We start from the raw sequence: 12,850 nt of genomic DNA, 5'->3' as shown, positions 1-12,850 counted from the left end.
CCATATGATAAGGAGCCCGGGCTGACATGACTAGTCGTAAACCCAAAGTGGCACAGACTTACAGGGACAGGCATTCATGACCCAGCTTCGAACGTGTCGGTCATCAGCAAGTGGGTCCGGGCTGTAGCACTGGGCTAGCAGGACTCCGGTAAACCGGGCTGTAGCGGGCTAACAGGACTCCGGTACTCAAAGCGTGACATTTCCCCGAAGGGACAGACACAGGAACGAAGAAGGACACATGCCGGCCAGCCTAAGTGTTCCAGAGCAGTAGCAAGCTACCATGGCTCAGCGGTAACACTAGGAGACATTTCCCGGTAAGAGAGGCTACTAAAGATAAACAACTAGATAGTCAGATCCCACACATACCAAGCATTTCAATAGCATACACACAATATGCTCGATATGTGCAGATACAACATGGCATCACAACATGACTCTACAACTCAAGTAGTTTATTCAATAGGCTCCGAGGAGCGAGACATTACAAACATGGGTCTCATGACCCAACAATCAGAGCATACAAGTCAAGGCACAAGCGGAAGCTATCATGTCTGGGTACAGACATCTATAAATGAAAAAGGCTGAGAAGCCTGACTATCTACCAGATCCTGCCGAGGGCACAAGATCGTAGCTGAGGTATCAAGCTAAACGTCGAAGTCCAAGCGGAAATACTAGTGAGACTGAAGTCTCTCTGCAAAAACATAAAATAGGCAAACGTGAGTACAAATGTACCCAGCAAGACTTAGATCAGAACTATCTACATATGCATCATTATCAACAAAGGGGTGGTGGAGTTTAACTGCAGCAAGCCAGCTTTGACTCGGTGGCTATCCTGAACTACGACTGCAAGTAACTCTTTTGAGGTGGCGCACACGAGTCCACATATTCACCATATCAATACACCACTATGGATCCGCTCCCGTCTCCCTACGAGAACGCCATCCATAGCACTCACGCTTATCTTGCGTATTTTAGAGTATCCACTTTCACTTGTCTATGAACTATGCAAGGGGTCCAAGTTTCCATATCCGAGGAATCCGGCTATTCGAATAGATGATGTTAACCCTGCAGGGGTGTACTTCTTCACACACGCTCTCGCCACTTACCGCCCTGTACACGTCATGTACCTCGGCAACCTTCAAGCGGAAGCCGGGCGAGGGAGTCGGCCACGACCTGACTAACCGAACAAGTCTCTAGTCCAGGTTTATCGCCTATTCGGGTTCCATCTGCAAGGAGATCCGGCCGGGGTGTCGCTCACGGCCCCAAACGATGTGAGCAGGGTTCCCAAGCCCACCAACCGGGTGCCACTTGGTACACCGTGCCACTGTGCCTAGTCTGTCCCAAGCCCACCTGTACCGGGTGCCACTTGGTAGACTACTAACACTGCCTACAAACACCAGAAACTAGTTGCAACTCCTGGACAGAGATCAAGTTGATTAATAAATCGAGAGGGGCACTTAAGCATTCCAATGTGTGGTAGTAGCTGGTCATGGATCACCAACACAGAACTCAGTTCCTGAGGACGGCTGCAATGAGACAACCCACCATGTACTCCTACATGGCCTCTCACCGCTACCTTTACCAAATCGTGTTCACACACTTAGTTCACCCATAGTAAGACATGTTCACACGCCTCTGATTCATCCCCGATGAATCAGACCTGACTCAACTCTAAGCAGTAGCAGGCATGACGACAAGCATGAATGAGTAGGCACATCAGGGCTCAAACAACTCCTACTCATGCTAGTGGGTTTCATCTATTTACTGTGGAATGACAGGTCATGCAGAGGATAAAGGGGTTCAGCTACCGCAGCAAGTAACAGTTGAATCGTTGTTGTCCTAATGCAATAACTGAGAGCAGGAGCGAGAGAGTAGGGTTTTATCGAAATGAACAAGGGGATTTTGCTTGCCTGGCACTTCTGAAGATAACATTGAGTCTTCATCAGTGTCAACGATCACATCATCGGTACAACGTCTACCGAGGGGGAACAGCACCGGCAAACACAGAAGAAACATGATCAATGCAATGCACAGTATGATGCATGCTATGACATGGCAATATGAATGTGTTTTGAGCTAATGCAACTAGCAGCAAGTTAAATGGAGTTGGTTTGAACCCTAGGTTCAAATTCAAACTCCACATGTGATTATTTAAATGCCATTTAATTGATTTGTGCTAAACAGCAGCTATAAGTTGTTCTAACATGCATGAAAATGGTACAGATGGATTCCTTGAATTTTTCTGATAATTTTTCATATATAATTTATTTAATTTGGAGTTACGGTTAATTTTCTATGATTTGTTGAAGTTTTAGCTATTTTCTGGAAATAATAAATCATTTTTGATTTATTTTAATTCCAGAAACAAATACTGCGTCAGCATGACGTATTAGTGACGTCAGCAGGTCAACGTGGCTGGTCCAGGTCAAACCTGACGGCTGGGACCCGCACGTCAGTGTAACAGGCAGGGACAGAGGCTGACTGGTGGGTCCGGTCAATGCTGACATGGCAAAGTCAACGGTGACAGGCGGGGCCCTCTGAGATTAGTGCTAATTTTAACAGAGAGGTTAAACTAATTAATTAGGCACGGGGGCCCACTTGGCAGTGGCTCTAGTGGGTGATTAGCGGGGTGTTTACGCCTTAATTAAGTGGCCACGTCGGCGAGTGACGCCGGCGACCACGGCGACGGCGAGACCTCGCCGGAGTTGCCCGGGACGGCGCTACGGCTGCGGTTGGGCACCCTGAGGGCACAAGGAGGAATCCCGTGCTCCCGCGCGTCTAGGGGCGCACACAGCTGGGCACAGGGAGGCCGGGGTCGACGGCGGCGACCAGAACGGCGGCGGCCGGAGCTACGGTTTCGGGCGGCTTAGCGCTATGGTGCACAAGAGGACGAGCTGGTGGCGGCGTTAGCTTGCTGGCACTTGCGCGCATCCATTGGTAGCATCGGGAGGGTGAGACGTGGCCTGAGTCGAGCGCAGCGTCGACTTCAGCGGCGGCCGGAGTTCGGGCCAGCACGGCGCGGTGGCTGCAGCGCGTTAGCCAGAGAGCAGAGGAGCGCGTCGGGACCCTGGGAACCTGGAGAGCACGCGGGAGCTACTAGAGCGAGCGGAAGAGCTCCGGGACGCGAGGTTCGCCGGCAATGGCGATGGCCGGAGCTCGGTGCTCGCGGGGAATGGCGCTACAGCACGGGGGCGAGCACAAGGAGTTAGGGGATAAAGTAAGTGGCTCACGGCGAGTCAGACGGTGCAGACGGCGGGGCCGGGGAGGCTCTGGACGCGGCGAATCAAGCGACGGAGATCGCCGGCACCGAGGTTGAAGAAGACGTCCGGGGCGGCGATGCAGCGCTCCCCTGGTTGCTTGGCTCGGGGTGGACGAGGAGGACGATGATGCGGAGCTCGGGGATACGAAGAGGGAGCGAGGGAGTGGCTGTGGCTGCGGCGGTGGCGAACGGCGGCGACGATGGCGTTCGGCCGTTCGCGGGAGAGGGAAACAGAGGAGGGGGAGGAGCACAGGGAGAATGAGAGGGGCCAGGGGGTGCGTGGCGTCTCCGTGGCGCAGGTCAGGACGAGGGAGGGCAAGCAGGAGGTGGCGGGAGGACGTGGCCGCGGTCGCTCGCGTGCGGGCACGCAGCTGCTTCGGGGCGAGGGGAGGAAGACGACGGAGGGGCTGCGGTGGTGGGCTGGGCCAGTTGGCCAGGCCGCCTGCTGGGCCGGCCAGGTGGGCTGCCAGGTAGGTCCAGATGAGTTCTCTCTCTCTCCTCTATTTTCTGTTTTCTATTATTTCTGCAACTGTAGGGCTTTATTAAAAATACTTAGGCATCTTAAAAAAAAATCCTGGAATAATCAGGGGCTCTATTTAGATTATTTCCAACAGCCCACACTTATTTTCAGAATTATTTGGGCATTTATAATATTTTATAGCATTTAAATGCCCAAATGCAAATAGAGTATGATTTAGTTCAGAGCCCAATATGTCCTGCAAAAATATAAATCATTTTTGGTAGATGCTTTCACCTCAAACCAGAAATGTTGAACATTTTTAGAGGGCATTTTGGGTTTAATGAAAAAGATTTTATTTTGACCCTAGTTGAATTCATTTGGTGCTAGGGTTTAGTCAATCCCCATTTCAGGTTTAGATGAAATTTAAACATGATGTAACACTCTAATGCATGCACTAGGCATTGTCAGAACTAGGGATGTGACAACTCACCCCCACTAAACAAGAATCTCGTCTCGAGATTCAAGCGTAGGGTAGGATGAAGGGAAAACGCAAACTAGTACAATCTTCACGATCCAGGTTGCACTTCATAGGAACGTTGATTCGATCACCATTATTGTCTTGAAGTCTTGCTCTGAGAAATCCTGTCAACATGACATGGAGGGAAGAAGGAGACTCTAGAAGGGTCGATCTTCTCGAAGATCGAACAACTCACGGAATGAGACATAGCAACATCTCTCGAGCTGAGAGGCGAAGCACACATCCATAGAAATGGAGTGAAGCAGATGACGAAGGTTCACTAGGTAGACCACAATTTCACGCTTAAGAAGGTGGTAATCGATTGTCAATGTAGCGAGGAGTTGAGTTGCCATGATACCATAACGATCCACCTTAGGGAAGGTGACTCGTAGAAATATCTCCTTAAGTGGCAAAAAGAATTACCTTTGATTCAAAGATCAATGAAACTCTTTAGGCCAGCCTAAGGCAATTCTCGAGCGATCGTTTGGAGGGGGTCGGTAGAATGGCATACCCGGACTTGGATGATGTGGATTACCTTGTTGACGACAACGTAATAGATGATTTTCGCTTATCACCGGAAATGGAAGAGACCCATGGTAGAATGGCACATTGGCGGTGCAAGCTGGGAACAAAATGCAAATGCTGGGAATGATTCTGGTAACTGGGGAAGAACCCAACAATAGAGAGTGAATTCACTGTTTGAGAAGGTCATAGCATTGCCGAGGGAACTGAGAGCATCCCAATTGAGCCGATGATAACACGTAGCGCTTGTGCGTGCTCTCAAGAACTTGAGCATTTCCACAATCATCAAGATTCCACCAATATCCGTGTCAAGGATTCTGGCAACACAACTTGCTACCATGATGAATGGTGATGGAGGATGCAGATGCAAAGGAAGATAACACCTTCTCAGATTTCACCCTAGCGAGGCCAAGGAAACAAAATCTGGATGATCGACCGAGAGACATTTAGTACTCCGCTTCTAATGTTCTCCTTGATGTGCTAGCGTATCCCATTCATTGAAATGGTTTGGTATCTAGAACATCAAGTAAAAGTCGGACTTCGGGAACACAAAAATCCATAGGGGCAACTAGGGAGTAAATCCTACGAAATCCCTATGGGGAGGTGGCCAACTTCCTCAATCAAGATACTACAATAACAGGTCTTTCGGCTGGGTGGTGCTGGCCACGACATCCGCTTCACCAGTTATCGAGGGACCAATATCATAGTTCTTGGAAAATGCTCCAACCATCATATCTGCCTGAGATTCAGAACTGGTTGGTGTCAGAATATTCCAGACTCATTGAGTCTAGGAAGAAAACGAAAGTTTGCAACACAATTCGACGAGATGACGTTGCGAGATTCTCGGGAAATGAACTACGATAGCAAGCTCCAAAACATGAGCTGGTTCTGCTACACACGTGTGAACACGCTGTCCCAGACAAAACATGATCACATGGTAGTCTTACAATAAAACACTACCGAGTTCTGGTTGGGAACCATCAGCGAGGATATCGAAGTTCTTTTATAAGTCCGGATTACCTCTTATGAAGATACTCCTTCTCCTTGAACAAATCAGTCAGTGGCTTGGTGTGCTAGGATATACATATGGAATGAAGATGATCAGTCTAACAGACCACAGAATTCTTCGCACGTGCATGACCGACTTGGGATGATTCCAAAGGAGCAAAAACAAACTTTCTCGAATTCACGACGGCAACTTACATCAAAATGCACCAGAATCAAAGGAAGTCACTCCTTTTATCAAACAAGTACTTCATGAGCTAGCATGAAGGAAATGCTTTCAAAAGTTTCCAACACTAACTTGATGTTCAACAACATCATGGAGGAGATAAGAATGTTGTAAATGGGCTCAACAACAACTCATCGGAATTTCCATATCACTGGACTTCCACCATCGTGTGAACACGGGATAGCATTGGTCAGACCCAAAAAATATAATGGTGTATGCTCGAGGAAAACCACGAGTAAGACAACATTACGAATATCGTTGGTTCTGATTTGATTTGACGATAGCCCATACTCAAATCAAAGATTGGATAAGATAATAGATCCAGCAACTAATCACAGGGACCAATCGATGAAGATATCATCTTTCTTCAATACACACTACACAAGAATATCCCTTTGGAACGAACTAAGTCAGGCAAGCTTTTATCTTCCAACTCTCCAAGTTGTTGTCTAGCTTAACCAACTAGCTCCGGGATATCCAACATAGATTCTTGGAGAAAGGGTGGTTCACAAGAACCCAACTTGATCGCGAGCTCAACATAGCGGTCAGGTGACAACCTGGTAATACTTCCGAGAAGATCTTCGGAAATCACGAACCACCGATATGTTACTAAGCTCGAGAACAATCTTGCTTTTCAGGGCAAGATGATATGATCAAATGAGCGAGGACTTAACAAATCTTATCTCATCAATCGAGGAGTGCACCAGGAAAATGGACTAGGTAGCACAATCAACCTTAGGGTGATGATTCAATAGTCAACTCGCTAAGGATGACGTTATTGTCCATTTAACTACCAAGCAACGGAGTTGCTAGGAGTATTGATTTCACACATCATGATTCACTTGTCGGCACTCCGGCTGCAACAACACGGAACCGAGGAATGAAAAAAAGGATGGCGTGAAGTATCACTATGTCAAGAATTCACAAAAGGTGGTGCAATTCTCATGAAATTCCTGTCATAAAGAAGGTAATACTTCAGGGTAGAGCAGACCAGAAGCTGGATTGTAACTTGATCTGCGGAACACAACTACTTTGACCCAACCCTAGATATGGATGAGGTACTGGAGTTTGTTTCTCCAAGTCATTCAGGACAGAATGGCTTGACGTACCACAAGGGTAATAGGCATGGATAAACGAATGCATGCATACCCTTGGTATCAATTGATAGACGAGGGTCAGAATGCAACTAAAGAGAGCAACTCAAAGGAACATGCGATTTTCTGAGTTGTGGATGCATGGTTTAGCATGTCGAACGAATTCCACATATTTCTTCCGGATAACCCATGCAGAAAGGTAGAACTGGCAGAGTCACAATGTAGAATCGAGAACCCATCGAGAGCACTCTGAATGTGATCTTTCGATCAGCGAGGAACATCTGCCATAAGCGGTTCATAGTATTTGGAAGAAAAGAATACCACGAACATCGAGGACTAATGCAAAGATTACTAATATCCTGAAGGAACTAGCAAATACTATCAACATGAAGTAAGTAGGGTGAATCTCGGGTTCAAAACCCAGGGATAGAATACCTACTACTAAATGGCATCACGGGATGCTTTCGATAATGACGGCCAGAGTCATCACACTGGAACATAAATCATGGCTAGACTACTAGATGATCCCCTAAGACACCTAGGGTCATAATAATATGTCCAACATATATGTCGAGGCAATAAAATACCTCAACTCAACAATTAGTGTGATTGAGCTGGCATAAAGGAACATCGAAACCAGAGGGAAAGGATTTTGCAAATGCATCAGACTCTTTAGAAACCTGGGATGACTCGGACAGCATAACGGCTGTAAATGCTCAAAAAAGATTTGAGACATTCACAAAAATGGTGGCATAACCACTCAGAAGCACAATATCAAGATTTCGAGATCAACAATTAACATACGGAAGTAGTAGAAACTGAACTCAAGCTTAAATCCAACAATCTTATAAGTCTACGGATTAGTAACACGTGATCCTGATAGAAAGAAGAGATAGCCTAGTTCTTAATCCCCGTAGGAAAGATAAGATGACTCAGATCAGAAGGGCATAAGGTATAAGGAGTAAAAAGAGCCTTACGTTTCATCCCACAATCAATTCCCTTACATATAACTAAAGAATTTCTAGACTCAACTTCGACCAGTTTGGCTTGGTGATCCTACAGGCAGTCAAGCTCTGATACCAACGCTGTCAGGACCCCGACTCGATGTCACATCGATCTAGCCGGTAACACCTCATATCACTTTGCGGCCTCACGCATGGTATCCCACGGGTGTCGCCTTACCTTTGCCCGGGACTGTTTGCGCCTTTTGGCTCACGTATATGATAGTGTCGCTAGCATCCATATGATAAGGAGCCCGGGCTGACATGACTAGTCGTAAACCCAAAGTGGCACAGACTTACAGGGACAGGCATTCATGACCCAGCTTCGAACGTGTCGGTCATCAGCAAGTGGGTCCGGGCTGTAGCACTGGGCTAGCAGGACTCCGGTAAACCGGGCTGTAGCGGGCTAACAGGACTCCGGTACTCAAAGCGTGACATTTCCCTGAAGGGACAGACACAGGAACGAAGAAGGACACATGCCGGCCAGCCTAAGTGTTCCAGAGCAGTAGCAAGCTACCATGGCTCAGCGGTAACACTAGGAGACATTTCCCGGTAAGAGAGGCTACTAAAGATAAACAACTAGATAGTCAGATCCCACACATACCAAGCATTTCAATAACATACACACAATATGCTCGATATGTGCAGATACAACATGGCATCACAACATGACTCTACGACTCAAGTAGTTTATTCAATAGGCTCCGAGGAGCGAGACATTACAAACATGGGTCTCATGACCCAACAATCAGAGCATACAAGTCAAGGCACAAGCGGAAGCTATCATGTCTGGGTACAGACATCTATAAATGAAAAAGGCTGAGAAGCCTGACTATCTACCAGATCCTGCCGAGGGCACAAGATCGTAGCTGAGGTATCAAGCTAAACGTCGAAGTCCAAGCGGAAATACTAGTGAGACTGAAGTCTCTCTGCAAAAACATAAAATAGGCAAACGTGAGTACAAATGTACCCAGCAAGACTTACATCAGAACTATCTACATATGCATCATTATCAACAAAGGGGTGGTGGAGTTTAACTGCAGCAAGCCAGCTTTGACTCGGTGGCTATCCTGAACTACGACTGCAAGTAACTCTTTTGAGGTGGCGCACACGAGTCCACATATTCACCATATCAATACACCACTATGGATCCGCTCCCGTCTCCCTACGAGAACGCCATCCATAGCACTCACGCTTATCTTGCGTATTTTAGAGTATCCACTTTCACTTGTCTATGAACTATGCAAGGGGTCCAAGTTTCCATATCCGAGGAATCCGGCTATTCGAATAGATGATGTTAACCCTGCAGGGGTGTACTTCTTCACACACGCTCTCGCCACTTACCGCCCTGTACACGTCATGTACCTCGGCAACCTTCAAGTGGAAGCCGGGCGAGGGAGTCGGCCACGACCTGACTAACCGAACAAGTCTCTAGTCCAGGTTTATCGCCTATTAGGGTTCCATCCGCAAGGAGATCCGGCCGGGGTGTCGCTCACGGCCCCAAACGATGTGAGCAGGGTTCCCAAGCCCACCAACCGGGTGCCACTTGGTACACCGTGCCACTGTGCCTAGTCTGTCCCAAGCCCACCTGTACCGGGTGCCACTTGGTAGACTACTAACACTGCCTACAGACACCAGAAACTAGTTGCAACTCCTGGACAGAGATCAAGTTGATTAATAAGTCGAGAGGGGCACTTAAGCATTCCAATGTGTGGTAGCAGCTGGTCATGGATCACCAACACAGAACTCAGTTCCTGAGGACGGCTGCAATGAGACAACCCACCATGTACTCCTACATGGCCTCTCACCGCTACCTTTACCAAATCGTGTTCACACACTTAGTTCACCCATAGTAAGACATGTTCACACGCCTCTGATTCATCCCCGATGAATCAGACCTGACTCAACTCTAAGCAGTAGCAGGCATGACGACAAGCATGAATGAGTAGGCACATCAGGGCTCAAACAACTCCTACTCATGCTAGTGGGTTTCATCTATTTACTGTGGAATGACAGGTCATGCAGAGGATAAAGGGGTTCAGCTACCGCAGCAAGTAACAGTTGAATCGTTGTTGTCCTAATGCAATAACTGAGAGCAGGAGCGAGAGAGTAGGGTTTTATCGAAATGAACAAGGGGTTTTTGCTTGCCTGGCACTTCTGAAGATAACATTGAGTCTTCATCAGTGTCAACGATCACATCATCGGTACAACGTCTACCGAGGGGGAATAGCACCGGCAAACACAGAAGAAACACGATCAATGCAATGCACAGTATGATGCATGCTATGACATGGCAATATGAATGTGTTTTGAGCTAATGCAACTAGCAGCAAGTTAAATGGAGTTGGTTTGAACCCTAGGTTCAAATTCAAACTCCACATGTGATTATTTAAATGCCATTTAATTGATTTGTGCTAAACAGCAGCTATAAGTTGTTCTAACATGCATGAAAATGGTACAGATGGATTCCTTGAATTTTTCTGATAATTTTTCATATATAATTTATTTAATTTGGAGTTACGGTTAATTTTCTATGATTTGTTGAAGTTTTAGCTATTTTCTGGAAATAATAAATCATTTCTGATTTATTTTAATTCCAGAAACAAATACTGCGTCAGCATGACGTATTAGTGACGTCAGCAGGTCAACGTGGCTGGTCCAGGTCAAACCTGACGGCTGGGACCCGCACGTCAGTGTAACAGGCAGGGACAGAGGCTGACTGGTGGGTCCGGTCAATGCTGACATGGCAAAGTCAACGGTGACAGGCGGGGCCCTCTGAGATTAGTGCTAATTTTAACAGAGAGGTTAAACTAATTAATTAGGCACGGGGGCCCACTTGGCAGTGGCTCTAGTGGGTGATTAGCGGGGTGTTTACGCCTTAATTAAGTGGCCACGTCGGCGAGTGACGCCGGCGACCACGGCAACGGCGAGACCTCGCCGGAGTTGCTCGGGACGGCGCTACGGCTGCGGTTGGGTACCCTGAGGGCACCAGGAGGAAGCCCGTGCTCCCGCGCGTCTAGGGGCGCACACAGCTGGGCACAGGGAGTCCGGGGTCGACGGCGGCGACCAGAACGGCGGCGGCCGGAGCTACGGTTTCGGGCGGCTTAGCGCTATGGTGCACAAGAGGACGAGCTGGTGGCGGCGTTAGCTTGCTGGCACTTGCGCGCATCCATTGGTAGCATCGGGAGGGTGAGACGTGGCCTGAGTCGAGCGCAGCGTCGACTTCAGCAGCGGCCGGAGTTCGGGCCAGCACGGCGCGGTGGCTGCAGCGCGTTAGCCAGAGAGCAGAGGAGCGCGTCGGGACCCTGGGAACCTGGAGAGCACGCGGGAGCTACTGGAGCGAGCGGAAGAGCTCCGGGACGCGAGGTTCGCCGGCAATGGCGATGGCCGGAGCTCGGTGCTCGCGGGGAATGGCGCCACAGCACGGGGGCGAGCACAAGGAGTTAGGGGATAAAGTAAGTGGCTCACGGCGAGTCAGACGGTGCAGACGGCGGGGCCGGGGAGGCTCTGGACGCGGCGAATCAAGCGACGGAGATCGCCGGCACCGAGGTTGAAGAAGACGTCCGGGGCGGCGATGCAGCGCTCCCCTGGTTGCTTGGCTCGGGGTGGACGAGGAGGACGATGATGCGGAGCTCGGGGATACGAAGAGGGAGCGAGGGAGTGGCTGTGGCTGCGGCGGTGGCGAACGGCGGCGACGATGGCGTTCGGCCGTTCGCGGGAGAGGGAAACAGAGGAGGGGGAGGAGCACAGGGAGAATGAGAGGGGCCAGGGGGTGCGTGGCGTCTCCGTGGCGCAGGTCAGGACGAGGGAGGGCAAGCAGGAGGTGGCGGGAGGACGTGGCCGCGGTCGCTCGCGTGCGGGCACGCAGCTGCTTCGGGGCGAGGGGAGGAAGACGACGGAGGGGCTGCGGTGGTGGGCTGGGCCAGTTGGCCAGGCCGCCTGCTGGGCCGGCCAGGTGGGCTGCCAGGTAGGTCCAGATGAGTTCTCTCTCTCTCCTCTATTTTCTGTTTTCTATTATTTCTCCAACTGTAGGGCTTTATTAAAAATACTTAGGCATCTTAAAAAAAATCCTGGAATAATCAGGGGCTCTATTTAGATTATTTCCAACAGCCCACACTTATTTTCAGAATTATTTGGGCATTTAGAATATTTATAGCATTTAAATGCCCAAATGCAAATAGAGTATGATTTAGTTCAGAGCCCAATATGTCCTGCAAAAATATAAATCATTTTTGGTAGATGCTTTCACCTCAAACCAGAAATGTTGAACATTTTTAGAGGGCATTTTGGGTTTAATGAAAAAGATTTTATTTTGACCCTAGTTGAATTCATTTGGTGCTAGGGTTTAGTCAATCCCCATTTCAGGTTTAGATGAAATTTAAACATGATGTAACACTCTAATGCATGCACTAGGCATTGTCAGAACTAGGGATGTGACACATGGTCAGTCATAAAATCCTACATAAAACTTGTAGATCATGGAATATGATATGTTTTAGTTTTGCGATATAAAGATGGTGATATTAGAGTCATGCTAGTGAGTAATTGTGGATTGGTAAGAATACTTGTATTAAAGTTTGTGATTCCCATAGCATGCACATATGGTGAACCGTTATGTAACGAAGTTGGAGCATGAGGTATTTATTGATTGTCTTCCTTATGAGTGGCGGTCGGGAACGAGCGATGGTATTTTCCTACCAATCTATCCCCCTAGGAGAATGCGCGTGGTACTTTGTTTTGATAGCTAATAGAATTTTGCAATAAGT

Source organism: Triticum dicoccoides, chromosome 3B (assembly GCF_002162155.2).
Source record: "Triticum dicoccoides isolate Atlit2015 ecotype Zavitan chromosome 3B, WEW_v2.0, whole genome shotgun sequence".
NCBI classification, from domain to species: domain Eukaryota; kingdom Viridiplantae; phylum Streptophyta; class Magnoliopsida; order Poales; family Poaceae; genus Triticum; species Triticum dicoccoides.
This window is presented reverse-complemented; position numbering follows the sequence as displayed.